Here is a 19,070-nt window from a genome sequence, read left to right on the forward strand (position 1 = left end):
CTGCACGGTAATAGGCTCATTGGAAAACGGAGCTGGTTTCGACAGGCTTTTCTTGGCCTGTTTTTCTCTGGTAATGTTGTCTTTAAAGGTCTCTGTGAATAATGGAGGAGATGCTGTGTTATTTATAATTTTAAATAGTTTTTAGGTGTTTTGAGACACGATGGCAGCACAGCTACACATGAAAGGAGAGATGGATAAAAAAAATGTAATTTCACCGCAGCTAAACATCCTCCTGCTCCAAAATATGTGTCTGTTTATTTGGACTTTTCTTGTTTATTTGCAGAAGGAAAGCAGCATGAGTGAAGAGTGGCTGTTGTCCAGAGGAGGCTCAAGTTCAAACTGAAACTCAAAGTGAGGACGATTATTTGCATTTGCATTAAAAACGGCACTCATCCTGACACCAGCAGCTTTAACATGACCACAGCTGACTGCACTGCAACCAGGCATCCTGTTGCAACATCTTAAGTTAACTTGAATTTGTTAGTTCTTTAGATTTCATGTTTTCAGTTTAGAGTTTAGATATTGTATTTCTTCCCAAACTTTGTGTTTTATATGTATAAAAACTCTGATCTCATCTGAAAGAAGCTGAACATTGTACCTCAAGCTAAATAAAGTTATTTCATGTATTATTTTAGATTCATATTATGATCTTTTGTAATCTTGATCTCTGGGGAACACGCTGTTTGGACCAGACCCACGTCCAGTGCATTCCTGGGGTTAGTGAAGGGCAACGCTGCATTCGGCTCTATTAATACACAGAAAACAGTCTGACATAGCAGAGCTTTCTTTGTCTTTACTATCTTGACAAAACCTAAAAAACCTGCTTTGGTGCCTTTACAGGTTCATCCCAAGTTATCAAATGTATCTAGGGTGCCTACTGACTGGATGTCTGCTACCAAAGAAAAGAGGCAGAGGGAGAAGTTTAGGGATGATTTCTTGGTTGCCACAGCAACTGCCAATTGTCTCTAATCTAATTTATGGCCAATAAAAACAAAAACACCAGCTGGTCCTTAAATCAGTAAGAACAGGGCCGAGATTTTCTTCCGAGCCTGTCTGAGGGAGTTTCTTTCTATGCTCATATGCGGGTGATATGCAGTCCTCTGAACTCCAAATGCTGCATCGTGGCATCCAAAGAGTTCAATGTTCGTCTCATCTGACCAGACTATTGTCTCCTAGTGTTCTACGGGTGATCGGCAACATTTAAACTTCACCGTGCTTGTTCTTCAGCAATGTCTTGAGTGGTGAGCGTGGATACAGGCTGTGGCTAACCAATGACCCAAGTGTGTCTTGAAGCAATAAAGCTGCAAAGGTCTTGAGACACCCTTTTATAGGCCATCCGTGGGGACTGAACCAGCTGATTTAATTTGCACTAAGATCCAGGATTTTTTCTAATTACTGATAGGTTTCAGCTGTTGTCAAGACTTTTTGCTCCCTTCCTTCATGTGTTCAATACTTTTTCCCCTGTGTCATTCCTCGTTATCACACAGAAGTTAATTTATTTACGAACATCTATGGTTTGATTTCTTTGCGTGTGTGGATTGGATGGATCGTTACAGACATCTGGAGATAATTTCATGTCAACTGGACCTTTAGAAATATATTCACTTTGAGAATTTGTGACGTGTTCAGTATTCGTTTCACCCGCTGTATATGGAGAGAGGGGTGTGTGTTTGTGTGTGTGCGGAGCTCAGGTGTGAAGCTCCCTCCTGCAATCACACACCAATCAACCTCAGTTAATATCCAACCATGAAGTTTCACTTATTGGCAAATTTGTGTGTTTGTGCACTTGTGCATGCATCTGTCTGGGTACAGGCTCAAGTTCTAGACGTAGCGATGACACCGTTTGAGGTTTCAGACTCGAATTTGGGGTTCAGGTTACAATCAGACTGTCAGGCTTGTTATAATCCTGCTTACACATTATTATTGTTACGGCAGCCAGATCCCCACTAAGATAGAAGAACAATTGTGTGTGGCTTTACATACACTCGAACTTGTGTGTCTCCAGCACTGTAGCAATATAAACTGTTTATGTTGGCAAATGCACACTTTAATTCCTTCTTACAACACCTAACCAATCAATGGCCTCAGTCTGCTGAGAGAGTGATGCGATTGGCCAGGAGCCCAAAGTGATAATTAACCACAGAGTTCAGTTCAATTTCCAAGAAACATCCAGAAGAAGAAAACCCTCAAACAGTCCAGATGATATCCAACAAGGTCAGACGCGACTGGAGGCAGAATCGACATGAGAGCTGAGTGTTTTTCCAAATCATCCTATCACCTCCTGGATTGATTCTCCTGCAGGCTAGCCATTGGCTAAGTTAATTTCTATGGAAATCAGCCTGTATAGACTCATTTGGAAAGCTAGCCTAAATGATAAAGGAAATTTCTACCTGGTATATGAGTGGCCAATGTTACTCAAATATTCGTCCATTTTTTAGTTAAATAAGACGGCTGCACTGCAATTTCCATCATTTTACAGCTGAATCTACTTCGTCTTGGATACATTTTTGCAGATGAAGGTGAAAAAACGCAGGTGAGATGCACAGGTGCACCAGCCTTGCAGAACCAAAGATAATCAATAATCAGGTCTCGGTTGGGGAAGGAGCTCTGATCTCTTCAACAGTGAAACCAAACAGCACTTCACTTGCACTAAAACTGACTGAGGGTTGGTTCGACTCCAGATTTCTGCTCTGCAGTAAAAGAGAGAAACAGGTGCAGTCATCTCCTAATAATAATCATCTATATGAATCTAAATCAACAGATTATTTTCCCTCTCTGGCAGTGAGGATCTATTCCCCGGTCGCTGCTGCGAGAAGGAGAAAAAAAAGAAAAGAAAAGCAGAAAATGATGCTTGGAAGAAGAGAGAAGCAGGTGCAGGCGGCTCAGTTACAAACAGACATTACTGTTATTAGAATAAAAGCTTTAATTCCCCGTCGTCTCATTAGCCAATAATGGCTCCGTTCCCTCTGAATGCCACAGCTGATTGGCTGACTCATCTCGGCTAATTCACTTTGTGCTAATGGAAAAGAGGAAGAGGAGGAGGACGAGGGTGTGTTCTTTTTAAGAGAGAAAAGGCTTTCAGTCTGTCAGTTTGAATCTGCAGGGAGAAGAAGACTTAAAAAAAACCACACACAATATTTTATAATTTGTATTGTTTGACACAAGGGTGCAGACCAGCAGGAGGCGTAAAAGCAGGCTTATTTAAAACATTTAATAGGTTTTGTAGAGTATCAGTAATTATATTTCTGACAAAAACTGCAATTTGAATGGTCAAAATTATAATATGACCAGCTATAATTACAGTTCCAGATAATTTCATTTAATTTTCCGCAGATTCTCTTTTTCTTCTTGTTGGCCCGGGGCATTTCGCCTTTATTAGGTAGGTGCAGCAGGGACAGACAGGAAGTGCAGATAAATACAACTGGGGAATGACAGGCAGCAAGAGGTCCAGCCGGCTGGGAATTGAGCTGGAAACTCAATGCTCATGGCATTTGCTCCCATGTGGTATGCGCCCTAAGCACTCAGCTAGTGGGTCCCCCATATTACTGGAGCGTTTGACTGGTGCTGAAGAGCTTGTGAGGCTCGTGACATTACAGGAATAAAAACTGAAGAATCCAATGTCTCAACTCATGCATACAGTTTTTACTGAATGCCAGAAATAGAATTAGATGATTTTTTTCATCACATATACATTCAACAACTATTAGTACCATGGTGACTTCCTTTAGATTTGTTTCTTCGTAGTTCTTTTTGTTTTAGGGTTTTTGTTGCAGTAACTATTTGGACATGTAAAGTCTTTTCTTTACTATGGATTAGTAAAAATTGGGCAGATAAGTATTGGAAGTGTTAAAAATTATTCAAGTAAACTAAATTCAAATGTTTTTGACAGGTTATATCTCCCATGTCAGATCTCTATGATTACATTTTTACAAACTTCTACTATTAAATATAATATATAATGTATTATAATAGTTATAGTACATTAAATATACCTATATTTTAAATTTTTGACCCGTTCTGGACATCTGGAAAATTCTAATTTTGAGTTAAATGAGTGTCCTTACACACTAGAACAGACCAAGACTTCCTGGTTGGAACTTAATTACAGATATTTGGAGAAATAGTTTTGGCTAGTGAGAAATGCCTTGTGGATGTCTTTAATATAAAAACCATTTTACATAAAAGGCCACAGTAAAAGCAGAATAACAGTTATTGATCTCACACCTAAACAATATTAATCTGCCATTCAAATTTGCAATGCATTTGATTTCATGTTAAATGTACACAGTCTGTAGTGTCCACATGTTTTAGGTGAAGCCCCCTTGCTATTAGTAAAGGTGTTCCACAGGGATCAATCACCGGACCTCTTATATTCTCCACACCCTATATACACATAACCACACCTTAAGATACGATTCTTATATAAAAACATGCAAAACACCTAAAAGTATCCAGTATCCAGCCTTCATGGCTATGGAGTGTTTGAATGTGGACAAACATTCAAACACTCCATAGCCATAAAATGAAAACTGTTTATTGTTACAGACAGTTGGGACTTTAACACTGGACTCTTCAAACCGAAGACAGAAACAAATCGTGCTTCTCTTACCAATCATAGCATCGCAGCACAGTCTACAATTTCATGTGTGCTTGATTACGGTGATATTGTTTATATGCATGCTCACAATTGCATCTTTTATGAAAACAGACCCGACCAGTTTATTTATGAGAGTATTCTTCAAAAGTTGCCCCTGCTCCTTTGTTACACTTAAATACAGTACTTATAATGTCTGGTCACATGATATTCAAACACCAACTCTCAGTGAACTCTGAAAAGCTGTGTAAACACTTTTCTGCCTCCGAATGGACCGAGCCTCAAATACTAAGAAACCGTGCATTATCTTTCTGTATTGCTGTATATGTTCCTGCACACCAGTCTCTCCTGATCTCAGTCTACCTTTACATTAAGGATCTTATAATAGTAAATATAATAACAGTCTTGAGCCCGAGCCTTTCTACTCTGCACTTACTCTGGCCGATTGAGGCAGACGGCCGTCCTCTCGAGTCTCGTTCAGTCAGAAGTTTTTTTTTTCCTCTCTACTGTCGCCAAGTGCTGCTTAGAGTGGAACCGATGGGTTTTTCTATCAAGTGCCTTGAGATGACTTATGTTATGATTTGGCTCCATCTAAATGAAATTGGATTGAATTGAGACATGTCCAGTCATCCACCTCCTCTGTCTGACTTCTAACTGCATTATACGGCGCATCAGCCTGATGATCAGACTGAACTGAACACTGAAGTCCCCCATCAGTGAGTTTAAAATCCCAGAAATGCATGAATCATTGGGTTTCTCTACAGCGGCAATCAAAACTGGGAAAAAGAAAAATTATTCTTCTATTTATTCATGAAAAATACTGTAAGGAAAAAACTTTTAATGATGTTCACAACTCATATTCATTACATTAAATCTGGCAGTGACAGCGCCCCAATGTATTTACTGCAAGCTCATCAAGATTAGAACACAAACGAGTCTTACTTCCTGCTCACATAAATCAGAGAGATTAAAGATCTAAATTGAATTTGGTCCATTCGCTCATTTTGTTGATTCAGTATGAAACAGACAGATGACAGACAGATTCCAAGAAACTGCTCAACTGTTTTTACTGGAGAGCAGAGCTCTAAAATCAACCTTACATGTAAATCTGAAGAAAAAATAAGCAGACGCGTGTACAAAAAGAGTGACAAATTAAAGGAGTCTCAGTAAAGTGTCAGGCCATTATGTGAAGCCCAACAGCTTCTCTAAATATCTGTACTTAAATGACGAACACTCTTCTCGTGCTGGTGGTTCAATTTTTGTTGAGTGACATAAAAATATTTTAAGTATCCAAAACATCAAGAAGCCAGTGTGTGACATCACAGTAGTTATATCAGTTTTTATACGCTGCCTATGCTCACGGCAACCTTTTAAGTTGCTCTGGAATAAAAACGGAGCCGTTTTTTTTTTCAGAACTGAGAAAATCGATCATAAAATAATGATCACATGACGAGATCCTTCAAACGTGATCGAAAACTGAGAGTTTGTCCGGTTTGCAGCCTTTTACATCCGTGCGTTTGTTTTGTGTTGGAATAAATGAAGCAAAGCTAATTAGCCCCACTTTACAGAGTCATTGACTGAAATAGTTAGAAATGTAAATGATTGTTATTTTGTTCTAAGTCGCGAACAGTGTGTGTCTTTGTCAAAACAGATCCTGGCCTTACGTCACAGACCCGCTTTAAAGCTCGTCCTTCAGCAGCAACAACAGCCTCTTTATGACAACTTCAATCTCCGGAAATAAATACTCCTCATATTCTGATTAAATTCCACCGAAGTTCAAGAAGTTTGCGTGTGTGTGTGTGCGCGCGTGTGCATGTGTGTGCGCGCGTGTGTATGTGTGTGTGTGTGTGTGTGTGTGTGTGTGTGCGCGCGTGTGTATGTGTGTGTGTGTGTGTGCGCGCGCGTGTGCGCGCGTGTGTATGTATGTGTGTGTGTGTGTATGTGTGTGTGCGCGTTGGGAGGTGCGGTCAGTGCAGCGTGTCTCCTCTCTCCCCTCAGGCCTGTTTGTTTTGGAACCAGAACAAAGAGGGCTGCTGACAACACACACACACACACACAAACTTGTGCTTCTATATATTTGAGGTCCCTCGTTGCTACAGTGCATTCTCAGGTCCTAAACCTCGAGCCTCGTCTTCAGGTTAGATCGGGTGTAAACACCAAATATGATCATCACACTGGTTCTCCAAAAGGTAGACGTATGCACGCACATACACACACACACCCTTTCTCCCGGGACAACCCTTTAGCTTCCTGTCGCCTCACTCTTTGATGACATCACTCTCTCTGAGCCAATTGTCTGTCAGATTAGCTGATACGCCGATAGGTTGCCAGCCACTACTACAACTCCCCCCTCCTGCTTGCACTGAGGGGGTGTTATTATGTTTTGTAAGTCTTGCTGGTACTGCGCCCACTGCACTCGTCTTTGCTGTAACGTTGAACACGGTTTGCCCAACTGGTGCCACTCACTCACCTTTTGGTATTTTATATTTAGTTCATTCATGATTTGCTTTTTGAAAGTCTAACTTTTTTTCTTTTACTGAGAGAACTTTGTAGATTTGCTGATTCTGGCAGGAGAGTTAATAAACTTAAATAACTTTAAAGAAATAAAGAAAAATGATGCAAACCAAATTAAATTGCATAAACATATGGTTACAAAAAGGCTTCCAATATTTTAATTTTGCTCAAACAAAGGTGAAGAAGAAGCTGTGTCTGTTCACAGTGCAACAACAAATACCCACTGAGGTACATCAACCTGTAACTACAAATAAATCCATAAAATAAACAAGAAAGACAAACCAATACGAGGACAACGTGTGTTTGCATCAGCATCAATCTAAACTTACTGATATACCCTCACAGCACTAAACTGCCCCGTTGTGGGTTTAACTTTCATCCGTCACTCAGTTTATGTAGTGACTCTGGCTTTACTTTGAATTGTTTTCCTCTCTTTGGAGGTGCACTGGTGAAACCTCTCCCCTGGAAATGAAACTGAAGATCCACTTTGGCATTGCCCGTCACTCCTGTTACCTGTGCAGCCATCTGAGGTTTAACTCAATAATACAAATTGCTGAATTTTATTGAGAATCAATGGTCTCTGGTCACCACATCACTGCCGGTCTCTTCCTGTGTAGATGTCCCTTCAGAGGGAATTATGGCTAATCTAAAGATAGATGCAGTGGAGGCCTGCAGCAGCGGATTAAAAGGTCAACCATAGGAGTAAAATATGATTACGGTCCAGCCATTTCTGCCCGATGTCTTCATATACACACCAAGCAGAGAGCACCTTTGTCTAAAGCAAACTTGTTTACAGCGTTTCCAGGAGTGAACATGAATGGACCATCACCCGACACCGTCAGCATTGACTCAGACTGTGCAAGGTTTAGACTGAATGGTTAATCAACTTTTTAAGCAATACTGAATTATTTTCAAATACGTCAAAGACCTTTGTCCTTATTCTCAAGAGGTATGTCGTTGGCATTTAGGTCAAAAAAATATTTTTCCATCAGACGGAAAAAAATTAATATTTTGTTACATTTTTACTTTGTTATATTCCACCGAGTAATAACATGTCAGGCTAAATGAATTTCCATTTTCACTTTAATGGTTCATATATTTTGTTCAGCCAACACCCAGCGTTTAATGCAGTCTCTAAAACACTGCATTAGAAAGGGGTTAAAACCAGTTCCGACTGTGGTGGTCTGAATCCAGACGTGGACCTGACAGGAAGTGGACGTTGACCTGAAACCTGAAGCCCCAGTGTGTGTTCATATGGAGCTAAATCGAGATAAAAACCACTGCTGCACAAACCTTTTTCTTACCCTGCAGCTCCACCCTGCTTCAGATTCTTAGAGAGAGGTTTAAAAAAAGAAAAAACAGGGACATAAGCGGTGCAGCCACAGTGCTGCTGCCCAGTGAGCAGCTGGGCAGGATGACAGCGGACTCTGCAGAACCAAGAGGATTTCAGTGGATAATCCAGAAACTTAATTCAGTGGGTTTCCACTCTGAGCACCTGATGAAATTCACATAAATCTTCCTGTGCATCAGGGTAAAAAGCTTCCCAGGTTGGAAATGCATAAGTTTACACAAGTCCATCAAAATGCTTTCATGTGCAGCAGCTTGTTTGGGGAGAGGAAGAGCTTTAAAAAACAAAGACTGAGTCCTCACAGGCAACTTTGCATTAAAGCCGAAATGCTCTTATAAGGGTAACCAAATGAGCCAAGTGAGTTTCTCTGAACAGAGACTCACACTGGGTCCATTATTTATGCTGCATTTTGTTTTGCATGAGAACATAAAGAGGTTCTGAATAGGAAATGGGGTAAAACAATGTCAGTAAGCTTACAAGAGGCCATTTATAAAAAAAAATGACTTTGCTAGGAAGTCTAAAAAGCCTCCCTGACACAGGTGTGCACAGACTGACAGCTTAAACAGAGGCACCTTTAACCTGTGCAATTAAGACCCAGCTGGTAGCCAAACTCCCTGCAGTGACAATGAAGTCTTAGCCGAATGCAGCTAACAGGACTAATCAGCAGGACTTTAAAAGCGTACACTGTGGTGTATTTTTAAACCCAGGCCCTATTTTCACGTCAAAAATAAGGACAAAAGTGTTTGAAACCAGTCCAATAATGTGTTTAAAACAAAAAAAAAACACTGTGAAAAATAAACACTGCTCAAATCCCACAGGGCATTAAAGCGGTGTTTAACGGTCTGTGAGGGAAATGAGGGCTGGTACAGGTAACGAGTGCATATTTGTATCTTTGACATGCTGATGATTTCAAGAGGAGGGCATCTACAAAGTGGGAGCAATGGGAAAACAAGAAGTTTTTCCAAATAGTCCAGTTTTCTGGAATCATATCTGGATGCATCAGAAATGTTTTTCTAGCATTGTGTATTTCAAAATAAAAGCATCACTCTCGGCAGTGAAGCTTTCACACATCAAAGCCTCTTTTTCTACTCTGATTGTCCGATGACGCATCAATCACAAGTTTGATAAAGAATCACAGCAGATATCTGACTCAGTAATTAAATTGTAATTAATAATAAATGATAAATATCTTATTCCTAAACACCAGGGGGAAGCGCTGCTCAGAGGGGTTAAACACAGGAAAACTGTTAACCTGTACATCTGAAATTCTGAGAAATGAAAGATGATTTGCTTAAAAAAAAAACAAAAATAATCCAGTCCCACCGAGTACTTCAGATTAAGGTGGTATTTCCTGGGACTGGTTAAGGTGGTATCTTTTTTGCTTCAGTGTTTTTCCATCGAGGCCGGCAGCAGGCTGATTGTGTTGCTGGGACTCGGGCCCAGTCGGCCTTCTCTAACAACATAATCACATCAGTTCTGACTGTCGCTGGCAGCCTGACACCTCATTGGAAGCTTCACAGTAAAACCTGCCGGAATCGGATGAGTTCAGCTTTTAAATACCAGCTCTGAATCCAACATTTACAGCCTCATACTCTGATTTCGCTTCCTCCAGGCAGCCACTGGTTTCTATGGGGAAAAAAGGAAAAAAAATCAACCTGCACAACAGTCAGGGTTAAAGTTATGGTTCTATCTGATGATTATCATTGATTGCAGCGATTGTTTTACAGACTACACATCATCTCCTCTGCCAAAAATGTTCAAAAGCTCATAAAACAAATCATCAGCTCACAGCGATGAACAAAGAAAGCAGCAAACCGGTTTTTCAGAGACAAAGAAATCTTCAAATATGGGCGTTTTCTCGTATTTGTTAAAAGAAAAGCTGCAGTTGATTATCAATTATGTTTTGTGACAATCAGACAGGTGCTTATAGTCAAGACTAAACGGAAAAACCAGCACAAACGCAGAGCAAAAGAAATGTTTAATAAATCCACTGAAAACCTCATTAACGACCCCACATTTGGTCAAAACAGCTGATTTGGATGTAACCGATAACCAGCGGTTTTAAGGATAAGCCCAAGCAATTTTAAATCTGATGGCAACAACATGCTTCGAAAGTTTAGACAGAATCAAAAAGGCGCCTGGTGGAACATTTTGTAATTAATTAGGCTAATTAGTAACATAAATATCCCAGAGAGGCTTTCAGGAGTAAAGACGGTGTGGACACTTCAGCAGGTTTGGAGAAAATGAACATTCTCGGCTATTTTAGGATTTTATTATCTACAGTTTTAACACAGGCCAAAGCTGTACAGGACAGACGAGGCTGAAAAGCATTTTGTGTGGCTGTGATGTTCAGGCTCTCAAAAACTCTCAGGTACTGCATCAAAAACAGACATGAAATCACCGCATGGGCTCAGGAGCACATCTGCCTTCTCTGGGCTCAAGCTCATTTATGATGGACTGAGGCAAAGCAGAGAACTGCACTCTGACCAAACAAGATATGAAATTCCTCGTGGAAATCACGGATTCTGTGTTCACCGAGCTTTGGAACAGAGGAACCATCCCAGCTTCTCATCAGCACACAATTCATGAGCCGGCACCAGCGATAGTGTTGGGGTACATTAGTGCATGTGGCACGGCAGGCGCACATAAAGCACCATTAATGTTGGATGTTATTTACAGCTTAATGACACAGCAAAATATTTAAGAAACATTTTGCTGCTTTAGAAATGAAATTAAAGCACCAGCAGTCTGATGACAACAGCCAGGAACGTAATCTTTAGAAAGATGGAAGAAAATGTGGCAAACAAAGGATTTAGAGACTGAAACGATGACAAACTGCTGGACAGCAGAGAGTAGGACAAAAAGAAGAAGGAGGAGGATAAAAGAGTCTGACAGGCAGAGATAAAGTCAACAGAGTTTGAGTTACAACTTGTTTTCCCTTCTGTCATAGCGCAGAGTCTCAGTGGAAAAGCATCAGGAGGGCTGACAGACGCTCTGTGGTCAGCACTGCACAAACTAACAATTATTACTCCCTGCTAATTTAATCTTAAAGCAATAGTTTGACATTTTAGGAAAAACCATCCCTTCACCATAACTGTCTGGTATACTGCTAGATGCATTCTTTTCTTCCATGAATGCAACACTTTCATGGTTTGAATGCTTTTCTTTGCCTGTGTGAGGCTCTTTTAGTTCCCTCTCTGGGACAATGCACAACCTGGCCCTCGGATCTGTTTTTCTTCTTCTTCTGGTGGTACATATTATTATTTCTTAAATGTGGCCAATATCAGATTTCAGTGTGAACTCATCACAGTTTAAGCAGGGACTGAATGCCCAAAAGGGACAATGCAATATCGCACACAGCACGCTGTCATACCGAGTCAACCACGGAGGCTATTGAAGGCATCGCTTCCAGTTTCAGTTTCATTTGAAAGCAGATAATAACAAGAGTGAGGAAAATAGATCCTTTTAATTATGAATTTTGTGGCATAATAGCAGCGATTTCTTTAGGGAGAGATATGAAGTGGCTACAGCGACCGACCCGGAGACTTAAACCAGAGTTTTTAGTGAAAGAGCAGACTGGCAGACTGAAGAGAGCAGGCTGCAGTTTGGCCATTTCAAAATACTTTAGGGACGAGTGCTCGCCTTTGTATTCGCCTCTTGTCAATGCACGAAACTGGTGAACACTCGATTTGCAGCTATGGGCAGTCCAAGATCTGTATTCCTGAGTGAAAACGGCTGAAGAATGAGTTCATTATTATCATTCTAATCAGGCAGAGACTGGAAAAACCCACGTGGAAGGTCAAAACACTGTTAAGCAGGAGACTTAGGTTTGTTCTTAGTGTGTGAACCACATAATGGACATAAAAGATGGATCTTGCAACCGTGACATCCATCTTTTGCAACCAGACAAGTCGACCCCTACTGGCCATTAGGAAAAAAAAGGCAGGTTTAAGGTGCTATCTCGATTTACATTATTAGCTTTTTGCTTAAGTTCAGTCACCAAAACATGCTTAGTTTATGGAAAACGTGACGTTAAACCCTTTTGGACAAACTGCTCCTCTTTCTATCTCAGTTACCCCACTGAGGACAGGACTTTTTGTCTAAGAAGGTCAAACATGAACATGAACAGTGTCCAGTTTAACCCCCAGTTAAATTTAAACTGACAAAAATGCATACAGTTTCCAGGTAATGGCAGCTGTTTACAAGGACTAATAAATCCTCTTATACTGACATTCAGAAATGTGCTCAGAAAGTCTATACAATTACCAGTAAATACAGCAAAATATAGAAATTAGTGCTTGTGTGAATCAATATTTCTGTCCACTAGCAGAGCCACCAAACAGAAAACACAAGTCTCTGCGACTCAGACCAAACGACTTGAAGACATGAGTAGAAAAGCAACTTTTAATCAACGCTAATCAGCTTTAAAGCTTGCGTTTCACTGTCTGTCCGTCCATCTGGTGAGTATGATGAGTGAAAGGTCATGTTTGCCTCTGGGATCTGCTCCAAAGATCTGTTTCAGTCCAAGATGATTAGATTTTAAGTGCAGAGTTGTGATAAAAGATGAACAAAGAGTTCTGGAGGCTGCTGCTCTGACATTTAAAATCACACTGACCTCGACTTTTCTAACATCCACAGAGTTGTAGGTTTGTGGTCTTTGTTTATCTCTTTTAAGTCTCTTGCCAAATTACCAATTCACCCTTAATTCAACTGATCAAGCATCTGAGCTCCCGTCCCAGCAACAGCCAATCAGATCAGCCCAGTTGGGAAGCTCTGGAAGGCTTTGTGGAGACGAAGACACGGACAAGTCCTGGCATGAAACCAGTTGGTCAGAAGGAATCCAGCAGCAGATTAGTGAACTGTATGATGGTGAGTTAGTGTGGGGTTGGTTCGGATGCTGTAAATAAAAAAACAAAAAGGACCCGAACAATGGAGCTTGGCGCAGTATGTCCTTTGGTTCAAACGGCTCTTTCAGAAGTCTTTATATTATTATACTCTGTAATTACAAAACCAGGCATCAGAAAATGCTGATAGGACACCTCCAGCTGCAAATAAGGCAATTTATACTGTAATTTTGCAGATTGTCACACATCAAAAGCTCAATTAAGATTCAAAGTTTCTTCTGAAAGTGAGCCAACACTATCGCTTCTTCAGCAGGGCCACGTTTGGCATTTTTACTGCTGCTTTCAGCCTTTCGGTGGGAGAAGTGAACCGTTTCGGCTCGACGTGCCAATTCAGCAGCAAGCAGTCAATCGCAAAAATAGTGGTTTGTTTAACTTTTGAATCTTTATGCTCTGACTTCAGAAAAATGGCTCCACGAGTCTAGAGATGTGCTCAAAAGCCTGAAGTCTTTTGTCCTATTTTTAAACTGCGTATATTTGAAAAAGCAAAGGTCTGAAATTCATATGATGTTAGCGCAACAGATTTTAACCACATATGTGGACATCACATTTTGCATTGTCTAGACCAAAATACAGCATTTTGCTCTACAAGGGCCTGATATCCACGTACGAGGACGTTATACTGCCTCTGTTCTATTGAAATGTAAAACAAATGTCCTCATATGTGGATCTAATTTTTCTCAGAAACAAAAATCTGGTTTTAAAAAAAAGACAATTCTTCAATTTTACCATCATCAGGTCCCAATCAGCCCAAATAGCAAAGAGAAATAAAAAATGCATGCTATGGAAGAGTTCGGGTCTTAGGAGGTTAAAACTCAGTGGATAGTCGACCACAGTGCTTCACAGAGTCGCACCAGGCTAAGATTTAACCCAAATGTACCAAATGATTTTAAAATGATGCAGATGCTGATGGAAGCATTTCCGTGTAAAACAAGTTTCTCATTAAGGATAACAATGACCTATATGGTACAATGGTAAACATGTGATAACAGATGTGTGCTCATGGCAACATGCTAAAAATGCTACATGCTTTAAATATCCCACATTACAGTGCAAAAAAGAAAAAGAAAAAAAGTAATTCATGTTTACGGAAGTGCCGTCCTCATTTGAAACGATTGGCCGCTTCAAATGAGGAAGCGGCGATTGAGCGTTAAATGAAAGATTTGAAATGAGGGAAACTGCTGATTAACTGACTAATAAGACCATTACTTATCTTAATAGAAATTGTCAAACCCAATGACTGGCATAAAATGAAAATCAGTCCATAAACTTATAGATTTTTTGGGAAAAATAATCACTTTGAATTTAACAGGCTTAAAGGGAAAGCGAGGGAAAAGCCTCCCAGCCAGACTGGATTTGGGTCTATTGCTTATCGTCTTGTTGGGCGTTGAAGCAGTGGAGAGCTTTTGTTGGATGCCAGCAGCTCAGAGAGTTGAGGAGGAGGAGGAGGAGGAGGAAGTTCCACTAAACATAGAAACAAGAGTTCTCCGCCAACTCCCAGCCACACAGAGCCCAACATCTAAAACCAAACCCAGTGATTTTCACCAAGCTGTTCACTGTACAGACTACACCCCCGGCCATTCCTCCCTCTCTGCCTCGGTTCCTCCCTCTATCCGTCGCTCTCAGAGGTCAGCTTTCAGAGAAATATCTCCCTATGTGAATGAATATTAAAGTGGCAGCTGTGTGGGAGGAGAGGTGAGCGGGGTGAATGCCAAGAGGATTCATTCACCACCCATCCTCCGTTTTTAGTGTTCAGGCAATTAAAATTCATCGTTGGCAGGCTGGAAAATGGAGATGATTGTGTGGTCAAATGTGGGAGCAGAAGAGGGTTTTTAATGCATCTTTTAATTTTAATGACTGCTGATGATGTGGATTAATGTGCCCATCGTGCAGAGGACGATGTATAGAGAAGCTTTGCATTTATTCAACCAAAAAGTCAAAAGGGCAAAATTACTGATGAATTCATTTATTATTTTTAACTTTAAAATGCATGAAAAGGATGAATCCAGATCCCTCCAATTTAAATTGAAAGCCCTTTAAATATTTGTGATTGCACTGCACAAAGTATTTTTCTTTTTGAAGAGATGGTTGGGTCCCCTAACGTGTAAAGTCTTTTTGCTTGATTTAAATTTGGTGTCCATCTGTACTATCAGGAATCCAGTGGAGATCCTTCAAAGCTCCTTTAGGTGCATCTAGTTGCCATTAAGGGCGTTGCAGAGCTCCCTCTGGAGGGTTTAGTGGTCCATGAAGACAAAGACCAGCTCCTTTCGGTGCTCATCGTTGTTGCTAAGGACATGTTAAGCGTCTTTGTAGTGGTTTAAATGGTCCTTCTGATTCTGGAGAAGATGCTTTAGGAGATTTACGGTAATCATACGGATAACTAAAGACTTAGCACTTTAGCAAAACACTAAATGGGGGCTGTAACAAGGTTCTCAAGCAACTACTATACACCTTAATTACTGTACCAGCTCATCTAATGACCCACAGGTGTTCAACCACACAAACTAGCCCATAAATCGCTTAAAGGGAACTATCTTTAAGACCTTAATAGACCTTACAAAAAGGTGCCAAACGCCCAGTACTACCCAGTTCTGCCTTTGTGCCTTTGAGAGCCAGCCCACGTTTGGAGAGGTTTGAGAAGTGTTTGTTATATAGCATTACTAGCAGAAGTCGGATAATTTCTCTTCTGGGAAGAAAATCAGAAAATGCGTGGGCTGAATCTGTCCATCATTGGTTAATTTCTTGAGTTAACCACTACCAAGCCACTGACAGTGGTTCCAACGGTGGGCGGAACAATTTTATGGTGTTGTACTGATGCCAGCTCTTCATCGCTGGTACAAGTCCTGTTTCTTTGTGGAAATGTGTAAAATGAGTTCTAGCGTCAGCACCAGCACAGCATCCAGGGAAGAGAAGCACAGAGGGCTTTGCTGAGGTAGACGTCAAGCCAAACTGAAATAAAACTAATTGTGTTTAAGAGACTTAAGGACCTTTTATAAAATCCCAGACCTTTGAAAGACCTTAATACGATTTCATCAGGTGGTTGAACGCATGGGTTATCAAATGAGCTCTGAAGAGATGTCAAACTATCTAAATGTCCTAAAGTTCCTCTAAAACATCTTCAATGATGACTCTAAGCATCTGAAAGACCTTTAACAGCGTATCAACAATAGGAACCTAAAGAACTTAAGTTTGCTGCTCTTCCCAGGTCCCCTAAACAATGTCTAGAAGTTTCAGACTGATTACCAGGATTACCAGGGTATCCTTAGAGGTCCTGGCTCCCAAGAACTTAAGGAGGACCTCTAAAAAAACCCTCTAAAATAAATTTCCCTGTAACCAACGAAAGCTTTTAGAGACCATATTGTGGTGGCTTTAACCGGTCGAACGCACACAGGTTGTTAAACATCTAGTAAGATATTTCTTTGTAGGACGGATCATTTCACAGATGATTTGACATGTTTAACCATTTCAAAGTCCTAAAAGAATAAAGGTCCTAAAGGCAAAGCTATCTTAAAAGAGCCTAGAAATATTTTAACTCCCTAAAAAGAACCTGGAGAACTTGTGCTCTCGTTCTTGCTCATAACAAACCTCTAGAACATCAACATCTTTAACATCTCCAAAGAACTTTGTGTTTTTGAACATCTATTCCTTTTTCCCTTTTCTAAGATAATCATTTATTTGTTTTTGTGAAGGTGCTCAGCGATGCTGCTTGCCAGACGCACTCGTTTGACTCTCAGACAGTCTGAGACTTGTAAATTCTACTTGTGCTTTACTGGACGAAATTTTGCACTGGAGTCAACAATGTCAGAGCGCAGTCAGGCCTACGGTCCACTTTACACGTCTGTCCTGTCCTTTTTACTTGATTTAGGTTTTTAGTTTCACCCACAGAGTGTAGGAAAGCTTTCTGCCGCTCAGCAAAGTCTTAAATCCTCCAGAGAGGACGGAGTTTGTGCTGTGGGAAACGGCGAGTCTTTAACCGACTGCCGAGCCCTGAAGGAGACAGAAAACAGACATCTTGTGCAGCTAAGTGGGGCATTTTTCTGACAGCAGCAGACAGTCTGAGCGTCTCTGCAGCTTTCTGTGAGGTTGTCCGACACCACTGAGACAACTTTACAACTTCAACAAGGCTGAGAGCATCTGTGCAGAGACACCGGCCCCATCCTGAACTGTCACTGCTCACATTTGCTTTAATCCTGCACCAGTCCTGCTTCCTGTCTCCGTGCTGTTTATCTCTCCTGCCTGAGAATAAAAACCCTGGAAATGAACAGATTGTGTTTGCTGCGTTATGAAATCAAAACAGCGTTCAGCTTATTTTCAGCTCCAGATAACAATAATAACAGCGGCGCCACAGGCTGCAGAGAGCAGGCTGGCACATATGGAGGTGTGACCGAGGATGAGTTTCATAAGTAGCAGAGAATATGTAAAAGAAATGAAATATTTATCAGATACCTGTTGCCTATGGGTATTAATATGGTTATTTATTTTAGTATGGAGTCCCCGTTAAAGGCTGAATAACCAATCTGTCTGGATACATGTGAATATTGTTTACAGAGGTGTGAAAAATCAGACTCTTGATTTTGATATTCCAACACCTGAACTCAGATCTGAGATACAGTAAAGACGTGACATCAAAGCTTTCTCAGACTCACAATGAGTTTTCATTCATACGTGATCGATATTTGAACATTCAAAGCCACCTGAGTCTGCAGCGTGCCAACAGGTTTCTACAGCGTTGCAAATCTCTGCTTAAAACTTAGTCTCTTCTGTAGCCACCGACTATCAAATATGATTATAAAACTCATTTTATTTTGTTGATTCTGGTTCCAAAATTACTTTTGCTCAAAAACACAAAAGCTTTCAGACCATTAAAAATGTTTTGCTGGTGGATTTTTAATTATTTCTAAATTTTTAACTGATCCTTTCGTGGAGCTACTAACTAACTTATTATTAATGAGTAATAGAGCAAATATCAAACTGCAATAGATAATGGAAGACCGTATGTGATGTTTCCAAATGAGTCTTTAAAATGCATCCAAATTATTTTTGGGAGACAGAAAAGAGGAACAACAAAGACGACACATGGTGAGTGTAGCTGCACTGAGCAGGGGTCTTCTTCTTCTTTTTTTGACATTATTTGGAGACGTATTTGAAGACAGAAGACAACAAACATAAATATATTGTTGGTTTTTGTCTTTTTAATCATTACTGTATTAAGTTTGTTTATCAGGTGTGAGGTTTTCAGGAGTAAGAGTGCAAATGAGAAGAGAAACACAGCATTTCTGAAAGCAGTCGACTCAACAGTCACGCACACATCTCAATAAACATTTGCACTAAAGCCTCATCAGGCAGCTTCGGAAAAGACATTTGATGAAATGAACAGAATAAAACTGAAGACATTCCTGTATAAATGCACTCTCACACCGTTTTCAGTTCTTTGCAATAACTGTTATGCCAGAGCTGAAATTACTTTCAGCGCTGATGAACTGAAGCTCGGTAATAACGCAGCGTGAAGACTCACTTCTTCTAAACGCTGCCTTGCGACCGTTCCCAGTCCTACAGCTTCACAGCTAAACACCTCCGACACAGCCGAGTTTAACATTCGACAACGAACAAACAAATGATTCACAGGTGAGAGTCACACTGACGACTGATAACATCACATGGCTCCATCCGAGTGACAAAGAAAGCTGAGTACTTTATCAAAACCCCTTATAAA

At 40.5% G+C, this 19,070-nt stretch overlaps 1 protein-coding gene across 1 annotated transcript in view; it reads right to left on the reverse strand.

Moving 5' to 3' along the window:
* Positions 1-19,070, reverse strand: part of plxna3 (plexin A3) — a 135,761-nt gene that overhangs the window by 74,233 nt on the left and 42,458 nt on the right. The window lies entirely within an intron of this gene.

This window comes from Diplotaxodon limnothrissa, linkage group LG20, assembly GCF_057381915.1.
Source record: "Diplotaxodon limnothrissa isolate DT_005_m linkage group LG20, D_limnothrissa_male_GT1.1, whole genome shotgun sequence".
NCBI classification, from domain to species: Eukaryota; Metazoa; Chordata; class Actinopteri; order Cichliformes; family Cichlidae; genus Diplotaxodon; species Diplotaxodon limnothrissa.